Here is an 18,873-nt window from a genome sequence, read left to right as displayed (position 1 = left end):
AGAAACCACGCTGAGCGGCTGTGTATGGGAATGATTATTAATTCCACCCCCCCTTCTTCATCAGTCACAGCCAAGACTCTGAATCCTCTTAAAAGTCACAGGGCAGCATAAATCAAAAAAGAAAAAAAAACAACAACCTGATCTTCCGTTAGCAAAACTGGTTGAGATGCAGGCTTCAAACGCAAAATACAGCGAAGCCTGCAGAAAAGGGCGATTCACTCCTCAAGTGTCAGACAAACGTTCGATAAGCTGACTGCATGGCTCTAATGCTCCCTGGAGCCGTCAGGGGTTGAATGCGTTTCAGGAACATGCGCTTGTGGTACGTTCCATGCAGACTAACGTATTGATCTTTGTAAATTTTCAGATTTAGTACACCGAAGGCAATAATCGTGTTTTCTGAAACCTGAAAGAATAAGAATGAAGGGCACCTCACCCTACACTTGAATGTGATTCAATAAAAGTTTATTCTGGCCTCCAAAGGCGTTCGGGTTTTTTTTTTGTTACGTGTCTTCGTTTTCTGTTATTTTAGGTTTGTGTAACCTCATGGTCTTGGATGCTACAGGAGCGGCACTCGCAGCCAGGGGTGGGGGAGAGGGGGGTCTCGGCCATCTCACACAATGGCGACACCTACAGGGCAGGCTCAGGATAGCAGAGGCCGAGGACCGACGGGGGGGGGGGGGGGGGGGGGGGGGGGGGTGGGGTAATATGCAAAATAAAAAAGGCGTGGGGGTGGGGAGGGGAATCTCCCATCCAGTTGCAAATGAAGGCCCAGTACAGGCCAGCTCTGAATCTGCAGGAGGAAACTGCCCAGCCAAAACAAACAAAAAAAAAAAAGATCAGTTTTGGTTTCAATTTTTCACAGGTAACCTTATTAGGGATGTGAATCGTTTTTTAACGATTTAAATTATCGTCCGATAATTTTGAAATCGTCATTAATCGGTAAGGGACTCGATACAATAGGAATTCCCTCGATTTATTGTGAAAAATCGTTAAATCGAGTATGGGAATTATTTGGGGGGAGGGCGGGAAAACCGGCACACCAAAACAACCCCTAAACCCACCCCGACCCTTTAAAACCAATCCTTTACCCTCCCCCACCCTCCCGAACCCCCCCAAAATGTTAAATTACCTGGTGGTCCAGTGGGGGGGGGGGGGGTCCCGGCGCAATCTCCAGCTCTCGGGCCATCGGCGCCATTTTGGCTACCACTGATAAAAATGGCGCCGATGGCCCAATAAAAAAAAACCCACCCCGACCCTTTACAAATTACCCCTTTGCTTCTCCCACCCTCCCGACCCCCCCAAAAAACCTTTTACATGTACCTGGTGGTCTAGCGGGGGGTCCGGGAGCCATCCCTTCAATCATACCCTCAGTGCCAGTGCCGGTGCTGGACTGGTTTCAAAATGGCGCCGATCGCCTTTGCCCTCACTATGTCACAGGGAGCGACCGTCGCTCCCTGTGACAAAGTGAGGGCAAAGGCGATCGAGCTCCCTGTGACAAAGTGAGGACAAAGGCGATCGGCGCCATTTTCAAACCAGTCCAGCACCGGCATCGAGGGTATGATTGAAGGGATGGCTCCCGGACCCCCCCGCTAGACCACCAGGTACATGTAAAAGGTTTTTGGGGGGGTCGGGAGGGTGGGAGAAGCAAAGGGGTAATTTGTAAAGGGTCGGGGTGGGTTTTTTTTTTTATCGGGCCATCGGTGCCATTTTTATCAGTGGTAGCCAAAATGGCGCTGATGGCCCGAGAGCGGGAGATCGCGCCGGGCCCCCCCCCCCCACTGGACCAGGTAATTTAACATTTTGGGGGGGGGTTCGGGAGGGTGGGAGAGCAAAGGGGTCATTTGTAAAGGGTCGGGGTGGGGTTTTTTTTATCGTCGGGCCGATCTTCCTGCTTGGGGGGAGGGAGGAAGCGGACGTTGTGCGCTGCGCTTCCGCCCCCCCCCCCCCCCCCGACAGGAAGTTCGGCCCGACGCCCGAAGATAGCAGGAGTCCGGTGGCAGCAGGAGAGGCAGCTGATCTTCCTGCTCTGGGGGAGAAAGCGGAAGCTGTGCACGTGCTTGAATGTGTATGTGTGGATGAGAATGGGAGTGTGTGTGGGTGAAAACTGGAGCCTGGGTGTGTATGTGGGTGAGAATGGAAGCTTGAATATGTGGGTGAATGGGAGCTCAAATGTGTGTATGTGTGGTTGAGAATGGGAGCCTGGGTTTGTGGGTGGGTGAGAATGGGAGCTTGAATGTGTGTATATATGGGTGAGAATGAGAGCCTGGGTTTGTGTGGGTGGGTGAGAATGGAAGCTTGAATATGTGGATAAGAATGGGTGCTTGAATGTGTGTATGTGTGGGTGAATAGGACCTTAAATGTGTATATGTATGGATGAGAATGGGAGCTTGAATATGTGTGGGTGAGACTGGGAGCATGGGTTTGTGGGTGAGAATGGGAGTCTGGGTTTATATGTGTGGGTGAGAATGGGTGCCTGGATGTGCGTCTGTGTGTGCATAAGAATATAAGCCTGGGGAGGGGTGAGAAAGTGAGAACTTGTATGTGTGTCTGCAGAGAATGTGAGCTTGTGGGGGGGGGGGAGAGCATATGAGAGTGACAGCTTGAGTGTGTGAGAGGGAGTCTGTGAGAGAAAGCGTGTATGTGTGTGTGGAAGGGAAGAAGACAGTAATAGAAGAAAGACACTGAAAAGGAATTAGGAAATGAGCTATAAGGGAAAAAATGGGAAAAAGAGACCAGGACCAACTGATTAGAAAAATACAAAGATCAGACAACAAAGGTAAAAATATATATCTACAAGCCGTTAAGCCCGTCACAACGGGCTACATTACATTTTCGTTTTCGGTCCATTTTCGAAAACAGCACCCTCCTACACTTTTTCTCCCTCATTCCCCCTTCCCCTCAGTCACTCACCCCCTTCCCACCCCTCAGTCTTACTCACTCTCTGTCTCCCACTGCCTCCTTCCCCTCACTCTCACCTCCCTCCCCTTCCCTCAGTCACTCCCACCTCTCTCCCCTTCCCTCAGTCACTCCCAACCCTGTCTCAATCCCATCCCCTCTCCCTCAGCCCTCCTCCACTCCCTTTTTCTCTGCTCCACAACTTCTTACCCTTCCACTTACTCACATCCCTGTCTCTCACCTCTCCCTCATTCTCCCTCTCCCCTCACTCTTCCCCCCCTCTCAGTCCCTTCCCCTCACTCAGTCCCTCCCTCCCTCAGTCCCTCCCCCTCCCTCAGTCCCTCCCTCCCTCTCACTCAATCCCTCCCTCCCTCCCACTCAGTCCCTCCCTCCCTCCCTCTCACTCAGTCCGTCCCTCCCTCCCTCTCACTCAATCCCTCCCTCCCTCCCACTCAGTCCCTCCCTCCCTCCCTCTCACTCAGTCCGTCCCTCCCTCCCTCTCTCTCCTCCCTCCCTCGCTACTGGCCGCCGCTGCTCCTCGTCGTCATTCGCTGCCGTCGCTGCCGCCGCCGCCCGACGCTGCCGCCGCCGCTGCCACCCACCGCCGCCATCGCCGCTGCCGCTGCCACCCGACGCCACCATGTTTTTTTGTGTTTTACGCTGGCTAAGACCAACGTCCTTGCCCGCACATGCGCAGTAGAGCTGTGCTCTACTGCGCATGTGCGGGCCGTCGGTCATGGCCCATTTATAAGGTAGATATTTTGAGATGTTAGCAATTTAAATATAAGCAACACAACCGCTCTCTCAAAATTTATGGACAGGTAGGAGCCGTGTATAAAATCGTAATAATAAGAAGGCTAAAGTACCACAAATCACCGTGAATTATGTTTGTATCATTAAGTAAACCTCATACTTAGGCGTAGATGTGAATGCTATGCTGCATAATTTGGCATTTATCAGTAAAAAAAACAACTAGTAGACCTGCATGCCTACAGCCCACCCATGTTAACCTTGTGCCCACCCAAAAAAATCAATTCTGGCTACGCCACTGCCGCTGAGACGGAGAGTTGGAAACTGACACTTATCAAGCAGGTGAGAAGAAGCTGAGGGGACTGGACTGGCCCATCCTGCTTGAGGCATTTCCTGCTGAGCTGCTGCCCGTGCCTCTGCCTTCACTTGGTTCTCAAAGCCCTGTTCCTACACCACATCTGTAAACAGCTGTCGGCCACCGCAGTGCGGCACACCGGGCCTTATCCAATAAAAGTATTTTCCTATAGGCACAGGACGGAGAAAAATCCTTTTGCAGAAGGCGGCCAGCTGTGGCCCCCTAAACATTTCATGTTTTCAACAGGAAAAGCTTAAAAAAAATATCCAAAAAGGGCTAAAAAGCCAAGCCAGGTTGACGGCAACATATAACAACAGGGTTAACAAGATTTATCATTAAAAAGAGTTCCAAATTCCCATTTTATCAACACTGAGAGTGTCTCTTTAACATCTTCTCAGGGAATGCGGATAAAAATAACGATTTGTGTGTCAACAAAGGAACCCACATTGTTCAATTCTACTGGACGAGCAACGTGGGTGCTCTGTGGGGCAACCACTTGTCTTGTTTCTCTGGAATGCCAACATCAACAGATGAACTACTACATTTATACTGTATAGAAACAGATAATCTGACACCAGTTAAGAATATTAAGACCCAACCACTTCGTCTCCTTTTACAATGCCATAGGCCACACTGGTTAGTACCAGGTAATGTGTACAATGACTATTTCTAAGCAATCAAAATAGCATTGGCCTAGAATTGTCAAACACACATGGATAAAGCTGAACAATTCCTTATCTAAGTTTAAATATCATTAAGAGAGAAAAGTGATGACTCCGGAGACATATGCCTGCTTTTTCTACAGATTGGTATGTATTTCCATTCAGACACTGCCAAGAATACAAAACATCATCTTTTATTTGTAGCAACACTGTGCGTTCAAAGGTTAGGGTCTAAAGACAAGCCCTATAAACTGTGATAACGCATACGAGTTCACTAACCCTAGTTATAGGTGAAACTTCTGAACAATTTCCTGGGAATTTTGTTTCTTCTGGAGTTCACTAAACCTGGGAGCCTCATCTGATCAGACTGCAAACAAAACATCTTCTGGTCGAGTCATGAGAACACACAGACGGCCATTTTGTGATTTTGGATTCCCAGTCCTGAAGAGGCAGTAAGACCCAAAGTGGCTCATGGGTATTACTGATATGCAGAATGCATTCAAACTACACATATAATTTATCAGGAATATATTAGAACTACCTTATAAGCATTTGGAGAAAACATAATCTAGACAAAGTAACAGTGAGTCTTGATATCTGTGCCTTGTAAAATGGTGGAAGCTATAACTAAGAACAAAACTACGGGCCATACAGTAAACATAGTTCAATTGGGAACAGCCTGCATGAATTTAGCAGAGGAAAGTTGTGCCTTCCTAACAGGGGCGGTTCATGTCAATCTGCTGCCTGAGGCAAGGGATTAGATGACGCTCCCCCTCCCCCCACCAAGCATGGTGCAGGTCAAATCATAGAACGGGCTAAGGGGGACGGGAGCCATTTCAGTGATTAGAAATGCTAAGGAAGAGGGTGTAGATGGGGGACATTGTCTCAGAGGAGTGGCAGATTGAGAATCAAGAATAATTTTCTAGGAATCTGGCAATCCCACCACACTCCCAGTAACCTTGGCCCCCTGGGGAAGTGGGAGATGGGGGTATGGTGGAGGTCTGTGTGCACTGCACACTCTCATGGCCAGTGCAAAGGTACTAAGTGCCCTAGGCAAACATTACAGTTTTGAGCTCCTACCCCCAGCCCTCACTATACACAATTCAAAAATGCATTTATAGTAATAGGTTTTATATGCAAAAGATCATTCAAAGTACAGTCTTCTGAGGAAATTATATCATTTACAACAACATGTATATTATATTTACATGCATTGCTATAGTACCAATGAGGAAACTCTGCAAAACAGCAAAAAAGACACATGGAACCCATATGGTGTTAGGCCTGTTGTAAAGTGCAATGGGTTTGGGCTTAGCCCTCAGAAAAGCCATGAATAAGCTGAACTACAATTACAATTTAGTAAACCTTCAATAACAAAACAGCACTAGCTGCCATCACCCAAACAGTGAAAATCCTGCCTATGAAAATGCAACACTGCAAATATTACACCAGGCCCTAAAACACCAATATACCTTCCATTAGGAAAACAAACAAGCCAGGCTCCTACACAGAAACTATGCACTAGCAGAATACTTCACCTCAGACATGTATACAGAACACAAACAGATCCTCACCAAATACAGAAGAAAGAGACTATAAAGTACATACAGAAACATGTAGACAAAAACTGAATTGGAAACTGCAAAAAGCCAGACTCTGCATGCAGTACAACAATGGAAAAAACAGAAATATCACCATGCCTCATAAAACAAAGATAAAATCAGGAAATATAAAAAAATCAATAATAATGTTAAAATCATACTAATAAAAAGATATTTCAAAACAGCTGACACACAGAATAATATTCAATAATTAAATTCATAAAAATGTTTAAAATGTTTCCTATGCAAAATAGGCTCGGCGCGCGCAAGGGGCTTTTTTAAGGGTTACGCGCATAATGTATGCGCGTAACCCTTTTAAAATCCGGCCCAGAAACTATAAACTAACAGAATCCCTCATCTTGGTCACACATACAGACCAACAAACAAGAAAATCAAGAAAAATAAAACATCAAACATAGTAAAACCATACTAATAAAAATAAATACAACTTTCAAAACAGCTAATGAAGAGAACATCCAATAATTTAAATCTCATGAAAATGTTTATAAATTTCCTAAAACACCAAAATAATATTTCAAAACAGCAGACACATCAAATAACATCCAATAATGAAACTAATAACAATTAAAATATCTGCCACTCTCCTTATCTGGAATTTTTTATTATTTCCAGTCATCATGAGATTATCATGGATTAGGAGAAAACGGCCACACAAACTTTATCCTCTCTCTTTCACACACACACACATGCTCTCTCACACACACACCCCCTCCCTTCTATTTCTCTCTCATACATACCCCCCATTCTCTCTCACACACACATGTACACACAGGCTCTGTCTTACACACATAACTCTCTCTTCCTCACACACACATAGGCTCTCTGTCTCTCACACACACACACACACACTCACACTCTCTGGCTCTTATATGCATACACACACACACACAGGCTCTCTGGCTCTCACATGCATGCACACACAGACGCAGGCTCTCTGGCTCTCATACACCCATCCCCTGCAGTCTTGCTTATCAGTCCCCAGAGGTCTTGTTCCCCAGCATAGACCCCCAGCATTCTTGGTCCCAAGCCCCCTCTCCCCTCTCAGACCCTCACTCCCCAGCCGTCTTGCTATCCGGCCCCCTTCTCATCAGCACTCTTGGTCCCAAGCCCGTCTTCCCTCTCAGATCACCCAATCTCCCCTTCCAGATACCCCACTTCCCAGCAGTCTTGCTCCCCAGCACGTTTCCCCTCCCCCTTCCATATACCACACTCCCCAACAGACTTTCTCTCATCCCCTTCTCCCCGCCCAGGCCCCACTTCCCAGCAGTCTTGCTTCCCAGCCTCCTTTCCCTGCCCCCATCCCCTCCCAGACCCCCTACTTCCCAGAAATTGTTCCCAGCAGTCTTGTTCTCCCTCCCATATCGTCTCACCCACAATCCCCTCACTCACCGCAGGTGACCCAGTATATTATTTCCTTTTTGCCGGCGCTGCTGCAACCCCCCTAACTCACCCTCCACAGCGCAGGTTACTTCTTCCTCCTCGGCTGTCGGCATCTGATGACATCATTCAGTCGGAAGGGAAGAAGCAGCCCGCGCTGAAAGGCCACGATCCTTTAATTTTTCAGACGCATGGAAGGTGGGGATGAGCAGCAGAAAAGAATAATGATGTGCCCTCCCACTGCCACCAATCAGGCATCTCCCATTGTCAGCAAAAAACTGTGGGGGAGGGACCATGGCCCCTGCAGCCCTCCCATTCCAAAGCCTATTGATTCCACTGGTTGACGCTGAGTGAAGAAGTACCTTCCCTGATTTGTTTTAAATCTGCTGGTTGTATTGCTATTCGTGCAAATCCCTTGTTATCCCTACCAGTAGCAGTTAAAGAACTGGAGAAGTTTAGAAGGGTTGTCTGGATTTAAAGTTAACATGGGGAAATCGGAGTTGTTAAATTTAACTCTAGATGAATTGCAAATAAGTCAAATAAAAGATGCATTTCCCTTTAAATGGGCAAAAGGAGTATCAGATACACAGAGATCTAGTTAGAGGCAGCTTGGCAACAATTGTTCTATTTAAATTTATCACCCATTAATGGATAAAACTACAAAGGAAATGGAGCTGTGGTCTCTTCACCAGTTTTCATGGCTAGGACAAATATCCATGATTCTAGGGAATGAAGAAGGGCTTTTGACCTTCCTATGCACGAGGCCTCGGGAAGTACGTAGGCAACATGATGTCCTGGTTAATATGGAAAGCTGAGACCACATTTGGCAGAAACTTTGGGTGGGTGCAAAGCACCACTCTTTTGTGGAAGAACTGCAAATATAAGGTGAATACTGAACCAAAGCTTGAAGCTCGCTGACTCTTCTGGCTGAGGTGATTATAACAAGCAATAATGCTTTCCAAGTGAGAAATTTAAGAGAAGCTGACTCCAGTAGTTCAAAGGGTGGCTGCATAGGTTGCATCAGGACCATGTTAAGGTCCTATGGGACATTTGGTTTGACAGCTAAATGCTTGGTGTGCCATAAACCTTTCATGAACTTCGATTCCAAAGGATGAGTAGAGACCGGCCTACCCTCAACATGAATATGGTACGCTACTATGGCACCAAGATATACTTTCACTGACAAAGTACTGAGACCTAAAGAAAAAAGAAAGAGTAAGTACTAAAATAGGTCTCATGGTTCACATATGAACAGATTCAAGAAGCTTTGATGACACTAGGGAGAGAACTGTCTCCATTTAAAGCTATAAGCTCTCCTAGTTGAGGGTTTTCTAGTGCTTTGGGGTAAGAAAAGTGGGGCAAACAGCGAATGCTTAACATCCAGGCTGCCAAGTTGAGAAAGGAAAGGTTTGGATGATACAGAGGTCCCTCACTTTGAGTTAACAAGGATGTACTGGCACCGAGGGGGATTGGAGGGCTGTTGGATAGTTGTACCAAGTATATGAATCACACATGTCTGGGTCATGCTAGTGCCATAAGTATTAGATGGGTCCAGTCTTTGAGCACTTTTTATACATTCCTGGCTCTCAGCAGAATCAGTGGAAAAGCGTAAGTGAGATCTTCATTCCAGCTGAGCAGAAAAGGTCTTGAATGGCCCTGAGTCCGCTAGGAAGAATGGAACAAATGTTTCCACTTTTCTGTTCTCTTTAGAAGCGAAGAATTCGATGGAGGGATGTCCCCGAACAATGAATATTCTGTCGACCATTGATTGTTGAAGGGACCATTCGTGCAGGCAAAATATCCTGCTGAGTTGGTCCAATAATGTGCTGGCGATTCCCAGAAGGTAGTTTGCTTACAGAATAGCTTGATGATTGCATGCCTATTTCTGTCACAGCCATTACATACCTGAAGGGGGGCCTAGGGCTGCAGTGAAGATCCAGATCACAAGGCAACCTCCAACAGAGTTAGGTAGGCCTTCACAGGTAGGACCTGAGGCACTGTGTAATAGTAGCAGGAGGTGGAAAAGGCAGGCTCAGGTTGGGACAGGCAGCATTTATAGATATGTGATAGTCAATCTGAAATCAGGGAAGGCAGCGATCAGGCATAGGCGAAAGACAATTCAAGGTTAAGGCATGCAGCAAGCAGTACAAGGCCAGATCACAAGGAGTAGTATGGGCCATAACAGCTAACAAACTCAGGAGCAGGAAGCAAGACCTATTGTTAAGGCACCTGGTGAGTGGAATGGGCTTCTATGTATACAGGAGTAGTCCAGGAGCCAAGCTGGAGGATCTCAACAGGCCTCAGGTTTCAACAGTGGGACCTGGATCGCAAGGCAGGAGCACACGATAGATGGTATGTTACAATTTCCATATCTTTGTCGCCACCTGACAGAAAGTCCATGACTGCATGCCTCCTTGTTTGTTCACATAGAATATGGCTGCTTGGTTGTCAGTTTGAATAAGAATGTTCTTTCCCTCGAGAAAATGAGGGAAAGTTCTTAAAGCACATCTAATTGCTTGCAGTTCTAGAAGGCTGATTTGAAACTATCTTTCTATTAAAGATCAAGTCCCTTGGGTTTGGAAGGGAAACCTGTGGGCTCCCAATCTCTTGGGGAGCCCCCGTAGTTCCTCAACAGGTCTCTCACCAATGTGACCTGGTGAGGAAGTAGATGGAGTGGCACCCACTCTTCTAAGATGTAGAGGTCTAGCCACCAACAAAATTATTTCATTTCCATGAGACATTTAGTGAAGCAGTCAAGGATTCAGTCAACTGGTCTCAATGGGAGCGGAGGCCCCATTGAAGGAGTCAAATGTGGAGATGGGTTAATGAAACTACATGAACTGCCATCACTATGTGTCCTAGAACAACTAGCACTTCCCTGGCAGTTGTGTGATCTCTGTTCTGCAATCAAAGATCAAGGAATCTGAGAGTATGCACCCAATTATTTAGAAGAAACACTCTTCTCTGTAGGGAGTCTATCCATGCCCCGATAAATATGATTCTCTGAGATGGAATAAAGGTCAATTTTTTGAAAATCAGTAGGAATCCTAATGATTGTAGGAACTGAATTGACTTCTGTCAGGAGGTCAGTACTCCTTCCTAGGAAGTTCAGTCACAGATGCCCTGTTGAAGAAGGTGTGCTGCTGCTACTACAGCTAAGCAATTTGTAAAGACTCTCAAAGCCACTGACAGACCAAAGGGGATCACTAGATATTGGTAGTGTGAGGATTCCATCACAAAGTATAGATAATGTCAGTGTGAAGCGTAAGTAAGCATCTTTCAGATCCAGGACACATAAGTTCATTTTGAATTTCTCTTCTTAAATCCAGGATGGGTCTAAATTCTCAAGATTTCTTGGGAATAAGAACATTGCCCTGTTGATCAGGTGGGAAAGGTTCTATTGCCCAATCTGTGAATATTAACTCCATGGCCAGGTGGAATTGCGCTGACTGAGATGGGTCCATTTTGAAGGCAGAGCAATAAAGTTTGGGAAGAAGTGTAAGCTGTAGTGAGATTTAGCAATCTTGAGAACCCAATGATCCTTGGTAATCTTGTGCCATTCTTCCAGATGGAGGTGAATTCTCCCTCCTACCAGAGAGGATGAGTGCCGGGTTTGGAAACTGGTCAAAAACTTGGTATATGCATGGTCTGGACTTATTGGATCAAGTTCAATTGATACATTTCACACTGTCGGCTTTGAGCCAGAAGCCGTTGTTGTGGTGGAAGTAGAACTAGTTTTCAGTACCAGTCGAATTGCCAGAAGGGGCGTCTCTAGAAATACAACTGCTTATAAGCAAAATAAAGTCATCTTGGACTGAGAGCAACTGCACTGCCACATGTGGCTCCTTCATTTGAGCAACCACTTTTCTGACTTTGTCTCCAAAGAGATGATCTTTCAGACAGGGGATGTCCATTAGTGTATCGTAGACACTGGCAGCCAAGCCATCTGGTGTTTCCTAATGAAGGCTGATGAGGAGCGGGCTGTCATATAGAAAGCCTTATAAACTGAATGAATAAGATGGTGAATATCCTCTTCTAGGAGCAGCTGTGGATATGCAGAGCTGTTTATTCCCTGGGGGAAGAAAGGGCTTCAGCTTTTAAATGCAGTCATGTAAGTACTGAACTATGTAAAACTGGTGAGCAAAAATGAATGCATTAAGCATGGAACTCTGGAACACCTTTTAATCCAAAATTGTTCAGAAGCTTGGATCTTTCCTTGGTGGAGTGTCTGAAACATTCATGTTTTTTTTTCTTTTCTTAGAGCTGACTTGACTACAACTGACTAATGAGGCAGTTTTCTGGACTCTGGAGTTTTCTAGACTCTGTATTTGAGGTCTAGTTTTTTTGGTACTGTGGAGCAGGAAATTGGATTCTCCTACATTCACATTTGTAATTCTTGCAGGATAGCATGAATGGGAATAGTTGCTGGCTCCGCTTGGGGGTCTAAGATCTGGAGAAGACCAAAGACTTCTGAGTGAGGGTCTTTGTCTTTATGGACACTTGTCCAAAAACCTAAAGACGTGTTCCAAAGGCTCAGGTAAGGGATTGGATGGTTTTCCCATCGAATCTTCATCAGATCCAAAAGGAGAGGAAACACTAACCTAGGACCCCAATGATAAGTAGGTGACCTGGAGAGGTCTTTGGTCACCTTGGAGAGGTGACTGGATGCCACTGTAAGCAAATTTTGAGGACTGGAGCTACCCTAGAGGCCCTGATGGAATGTCTGTCTTGTCAGGACTCTTTCTTGGAATAAATCTGATATTCTAGAGAGGAGAGGCTGAAGAATACCATCCTTGTCTTTAGTTGCCAGACAGGTAAATAAAGTCTTCACCAACTCTGCCACTTGGTCTAAGGGCTGTTGAGCCTGACCAGATATTAGAGGTGGAACAACCTCTTTTGAAACCAGGTTGGAACCTTCCTGCACATCCTTTGGACTATGTAAGATCTGTCCTGAGACTAGTTAAAGATTAAGGTGGCACAGAGCAAATGGAATCTGGTGTTTCTGGGTTTAGGCCTTGCTCCAATACTTTTGTTGGGGACACTGCCCTATAAATTGTCAGAAATAATTGAAACGTATCTCCTTCTGCCCCTGAAAAACCTCCAAGCTGTATGGAAGGAACATTGAATCTAGTGAAGAGCTGCACTGGAAACACCATGGACCAGTGCATCAACAATGCAACAATCTGCTCTGACACATGAGATGTAGAAGGAGGGTGCATCCATGGCATAGATGCCCAAGTGCTCCGGAGCTTGATGTTTCAAGTGTTCCGGAGTTCAATGAATTGAGTGCTCCAGCATCAACAGCACTGAGGCCTTCTGCATCAATGATGCTGAGGCCTTATACTTCAGCTATGCCAAGGATTTATGCATTGACAGTGCCACAAACAGATACATTGATGGCACTGATGAATTGATGGTGCTGATGTACCATGCGTCAACAGTGCCTGTGTTGCATGCATCTGTTAGTTTACCTGCTCGCGGACTGCCCCTTTAGCCTTACCTAGCTACCTTCTTCCTACCCTTGGACGGATTATAGTATTAATCCTTAGCCTGGACTCTCGCTATCCTTGCCTGCCACTGACCATAGCCTGGACTCTCGATATGCTTGCCTGCCTCCGAACTCAGCCTGACCCCATATCTACTCTTCAGCTTGTGTCACAGAGACTGCCACCTAAGTCCTGCCAGTCCCTGGAACCCAAAATATCAACCCAAGGAGAAAGGGGTTGGTACGGACAATTCTTTAGTTCAGTTTCTGCACTGCCAGCTGGCAGTGAGGACCTACAGGGCCTTCCTGTAGGTTGTATCAATCTCACCCCAATACAAGGGTCCACAATCCTAACACCATTGGGACTCAATGCAATGACAAATGACACATAGACTGCTTCAACAGCACCGAGACGTGATATCTTTTCTGTGCTCTACATAAGAACATAATATATAGCAGGTGGTGCAATTGGCACAGAAAAGTCATTGTGTCTCAGTGCTGTTGATGCAGTCTATGCACCATTTATCACTGCATTGAACCCAAGTGCTGTCAATGCTGTTAGGATTGTGGACCCTTGTGTTGGGGTGAGGTTAATGCAACCTACAGAGAAGGCCCTGTAGGTCCTCACTGCCAACTGGCTCTGAAGAGTAAGACTTCTTTTTCAAGGGACATGAGCTCCAGTAGCAGATGCTGTGTCCATCTATAATGGACATTTTCACACCACATACACAGTCCTTGAAGCCACTAATAATGGGCTTCTTGGTCCTGACATCCTGTGGAATATATACAGAATATGTATATATATATTTAGAGAGAGAGAGAGAGAGAGAGAGAGAGATACATATGTATGTACAGATATAGATTAGATGTTAGAAAAGTCATTAATCTCATCCATAATGCAAAACAACACAAGGTGCCCTGGGTGTTACTTGAAGTGGACGCCGAAAAAGCCTTGGACCGGGTAATGGAAAAGATGGGGCTAGACATGTATTTCTTAAAATGGGTAAAATCATTATACTAAAGCCCAGCAGCCTGCATCAAAGTAAATGGGGGATATACCCAAAACGTTTCTGCACAACTGAGGCACAAGACAAGGGCGTCCGCTGTCACCCTTATTATTTGCAATATGCACAGAACCACTTGCGGAGAAAATCAGACGAAACCCAGCCATCGAGGGTATTCAAACAGGGGAAAAGCAGTATAAAAAATCTTTATATGCTGATGACATCCTATTTACCCTATCAGACCTGGAGCAATCATTGAGCAAGGTTATCACTGAACTGGAAGATTTATTTATTTATTTAGACCATTTTCTATACCGGCGTTTGGAACCAGGACCTTCTCATCGGTCTACATCTTATGCAACACGCATACAGGAATAAATAACTAAAACACTCTTTACAGTACAAAATAACACAATCAATAGTAATGTTAGCTATCTTCAATTTCAAATAATAAAAAACTATCTAGGTTAACGAAAATTAATTGAAAATTCTGTAAAAACTTGCACAAATAACCATATTAATTGTCATGATAACAATTATTAATAGCATTGCTAAAAATATGTTGGCTGATCATTTGACACCTTTAATAACATCACAATTGCTGGACTAAACTCTTATTAAAAGCTTGATTAATAAGCCATGTTTTCAATGACGGGAAAATGTCAGGATTTAAAATTAATCACGATAAATCGGAATTGCTGCCCATCTCCTCACCTGAAGGGCTGGCTCCAAACCTTAAAAAGCAATTCCCTTTTCAATGGGCGAATGAAGCAGTGAAATATCTAGGAATAGTGTTGGGATCGGAACATTCTGGCTTATTTCATTTGAACTGGACCCCACTTTTTAAAAAAAAATTGGGTAAAGATTTGGAGGCTTGGGAACGACTGCCCACGTCGTGGCTAGGAAGGACAGCGGCGCTAGAAATGTCTCTCTTACCAAAATGGGGTTATCTCTTTCAAACTCTGCCGTGCCTTGTGCCGGTTGGCTATTGGAAAGCATCGCAGAGGAAAACGTTTTCCTTCATATGGAAGAAAAGACCACCAAGGAGTCTCCAGAAGAGTGCTATATCAAACCAGGTCTAATGGAGGACAGGGGGTCCCTAATATCGTTACGTATTATGCGGCCTCACACTTAAAAGCAGCGGTAGACCTCCATAATGAGGTTAGATTTCAACAATGGATGGCTATTGAGGATGATATGTTCTTGGGTGGAAATATGAGAGACCTAATCTGGAAACCCGGGAAAATTCTACATGATCCCAACATATATGTCACCCTGCACCGCTACCACATTGATGATAGGGAGGTCATGGAGGCAGCCACTACTGGGTCGTCGGCAATACGCTTACTCTACCCCTATATCAGACTGTGAAAGTTTTCCTGCAGGAAGAGATAGTCAAGGGTTCCAAAAATGGGCAGATAAGGGGGTTAACCGCATTGGGGCAGGTGTGGCAAGAGCAGTCAATGGCCCCTTCCGAGCTATTAAAGGAAAAATTTCATCTCACAGATAAAGATCTTTTTGCTTATATACAATTACGACATTTCATGTCTACTAAGCAGATCCAAGAAGATCTCGTTAAAGGGAAAACCCTTTTTTGAAGGCTACTGTGAAAAGACCCACATGTTAAAAGGAACAATCTCTAAATTATATAGGCTGCTTTATAGCACTAATGGCAAGAAAGAGGCCCACGTGCGGGCTTGGGAGTGAGAGATAGCGCAAACGTTATCAGAGGAGGAATTGGGATTTTTGTTTTATGATGGCCCGTCGCAGCTCCATATCTGCACAAAATTCTATATAAGATGGTACATGACTCCAGTTAAGTTAAATAAGATGTCATCCACTGTTAGCCAATATTGCTGGAGGAAATGTGGTAAAGTGGGCGACTTCCCACACAAGTGGTGGGGGGTGCCCAGTTATCCAACAGCTCTGGACCCTCGTGGCAGGTTGCTTGCAAGAATTACTGCACTTTCCTATAATATTAACTCCACCGGTAGCCTTATTGAATTTTCCCTTGGACAGTGCCATCCTCTCAGCAAGCCACGAGAGGAGCTATAGCCAAAGACTGGGAAGATGTTAGGGCACCCTCTCTTAAACAAAAGTACTTACCAGACTGAAGCGGATCTATTATATGGAAAACCTGACCGCTTTAAGACATGATAAAATGCAAACATTTCAGGATACATGGCAGTGTTTTTGGCTATAGCCGGAAAAGCAGAAATCTTAGTTGTACGGGAACGGCTATGGGCTGAGAGAGGAGCTACGCTTAGATAACCTTTTATGCTATCCCAATCTTTTGCTTACTTCCATGTCCTGAAAAGCTACACCTACTTCATACTGATACCATTTAATATGTTGCAGTCCTCTCAGGACAGAGCCTATTTTGTTGGAAACTATATTGCCAGGGGGGGGGGGGTGGTATGGGGGGATAATCAGGGGGGAATGGGAGATATTATTGGAAACCTCATGGTGAGCGTGCAGTATAAATGTATTTTATTTGGCTCTGATACAGCGGTATGTCTTATAATCTATAATGTATCATTATTATGTAGTATATTATTCAAGATTTACTTGGTCTCGGGGGTCATGATAGGTCAGTATTGGTTGTCTAGTAATCATGTGTTTCTTTTCCTGAACTCCTGTATCTCCCCTATTTGGGAACATTTCTCTGTTTATATGCTGCCTCATTCATCACTGTGAATAAAAATACTAATTACAGAAAAAGATATAGATTAGATATATATCTCACTGAAAAGTGCTGTTTGGAGGGCTGCCAAGACAGCAAGGCAACACAGAACGAAAAAACTTTGAAACACCAAGAGATCACTAAAAAAAAAAAAAAGAGAGAAATAGACTACAAGTCCATACTGCAACACAGACAAAAAAAGACTGAGGGGTAGATTTTCAAAGGGGTACGCGCGTAAGATACGCGCATACCCCTCAAAAACCTACCCCAAACCCCCCCTGCGCGTGCCAAGCCTATTTTGCATAGGCTCGGCGGCGCACGCAAGCCCCGGGATGCGATTAAGTCCCAGAGCTTGCATGGAGGGGCGTGTCGGGGGGGCGTTTCAGGGGCGTACCGGGAGTGACGCGGCGTTGCGGAGGTGGCGCCGCGGGGGTGGTTTCGGCCCGGGGGCATTCCGGGGCCGTGGCCGCAGCCTCCGGACCAGCCCCTGGACCGGAACATGGAGTGCGGCAGCCGGCCCGGCACGCGCAAAGTTAGGGGGGGGTTAGATAGGGCCGGGGGGGTGGGTTAGGTAGGGGAACGGAGGCAGGCTGCGCAGCTCGGCGCCCACAGGCTGCCGATTTTGGGCAGCCTTGCGCGCACTGACCCCGGATTTTAATGGATACGCGCGGCTACGCGCGTATCCATTAAAATCCCGCGTACTCTTGTTCGCGCCTGGTGCGCGAACAAAAGTACGCGTGTGCGCAGATTTATAAAATCTGCCCCTGAGGGAGCTCATGAGGCAACGTCCACGCAGGAATTCCCGCATATGCTCAGCAGATCAAAAGCTCTGTAAGTATAGACAGACGGGTCCATTCGGCACTGTCGGATGACATCACCCAGGTATCATGACTAACTTAGCCCCTGCTTGTCAACAGAGAATTAACAATAATACATGATAATAAAAAAGACTGCACCTCAAAATCCATCAAATGTAGCAAAGCAGTCTGCAGAAAAAAAAATCGTCAGCTCCGCACTGAAAGTCCACTGAGAGTGCATGCTTCATGAGAAGTTCTCATTTACTTTTTACTATATTTCCAGCATGAAGCAAAGAAGATAACATAGCACTGATCTAAAAAAAATAAAAATGTTAAGGCAGGAATAAGTTGGAGTGATTTATGAGCATGTCACTGACCTGATTCCCTTCCAACCCAAAGGTTAAGAGGTTTCCCAACATATTGGTTCTCTTCTTAGAAATTCCTGGATTCTGAGAAGGTAATCGCTCTGACCTGCAAGGAAATACAGAATACAATTAGAATATAAACTGCCTTTGTTCTGTGCTGCAACCGCACCTTGAGCATTTGTTGTGTGCAGTTCTGGTCTCCCCCCCATCTCACGAAAGACAACGGTGGAACTAGAAAAGGTGCAGAGGAGGGCATCAAAGATGGTAGAGGAAAGGCAATGGCTGTGCAAAATGGGCTTCTTCAGTTTGGAAAAGAGACGAATGAGCGTGGACAGAACAGAAGTTTATAAAATCACGAGTGGGGTGAAACAAGCAAATAAAATAAATGGTTACCTTCTATACTGAATTTTCTCTGGGCACTGGATATCAAGTAATTCTCGCTGTGTTTCTGTGGGAGAGTTCAGTCTCTATGGCCTTACAGTCTTTACCCTTTCTGATAGCTACCGTACTAACTGTAACTGTACTTCTTTTACGGGCTACATATCCACTGAGATCTGGACTGAGGCCGCTATCTCATTTCAGGTAGGCCTCCAAAACGCCATCAGATGCCAGTTTTTCTCTGACCAAAAACATGATCTACAGGCACACCCTAGGATGAAAGGATCTGTAGCTTTGTGCCAGCCTACGAAACCGGCGGGCCTTCCGCATGATGGACTGTGCGTCTGCAATCCACTGGGCTATCCAGTTCTAGAAATGAAAAGCCATCCATACCTGTGCCAAATCATACAGCAAGCTAACGTCCCTCTGATTTAGTCCGTTTCTTACTATTGTGACCTTGAATTTTAATTTGTTCTTTTCCCCTCTGGCATTGAAAAAGG

Source organism: Rhinatrema bivittatum, chromosome 6, assembly GCF_901001135.1.
Source record: "Rhinatrema bivittatum chromosome 6, aRhiBiv1.1, whole genome shotgun sequence".
NCBI classification, from domain to species: domain Eukaryota; kingdom Metazoa; phylum Chordata; class Amphibia; order Gymnophiona; family Rhinatrematidae; genus Rhinatrema; species Rhinatrema bivittatum.
The sequence above is the reverse complement of the archived record's forward strand: the minus strand, read 5'-3'. Positions refer to the sequence as shown.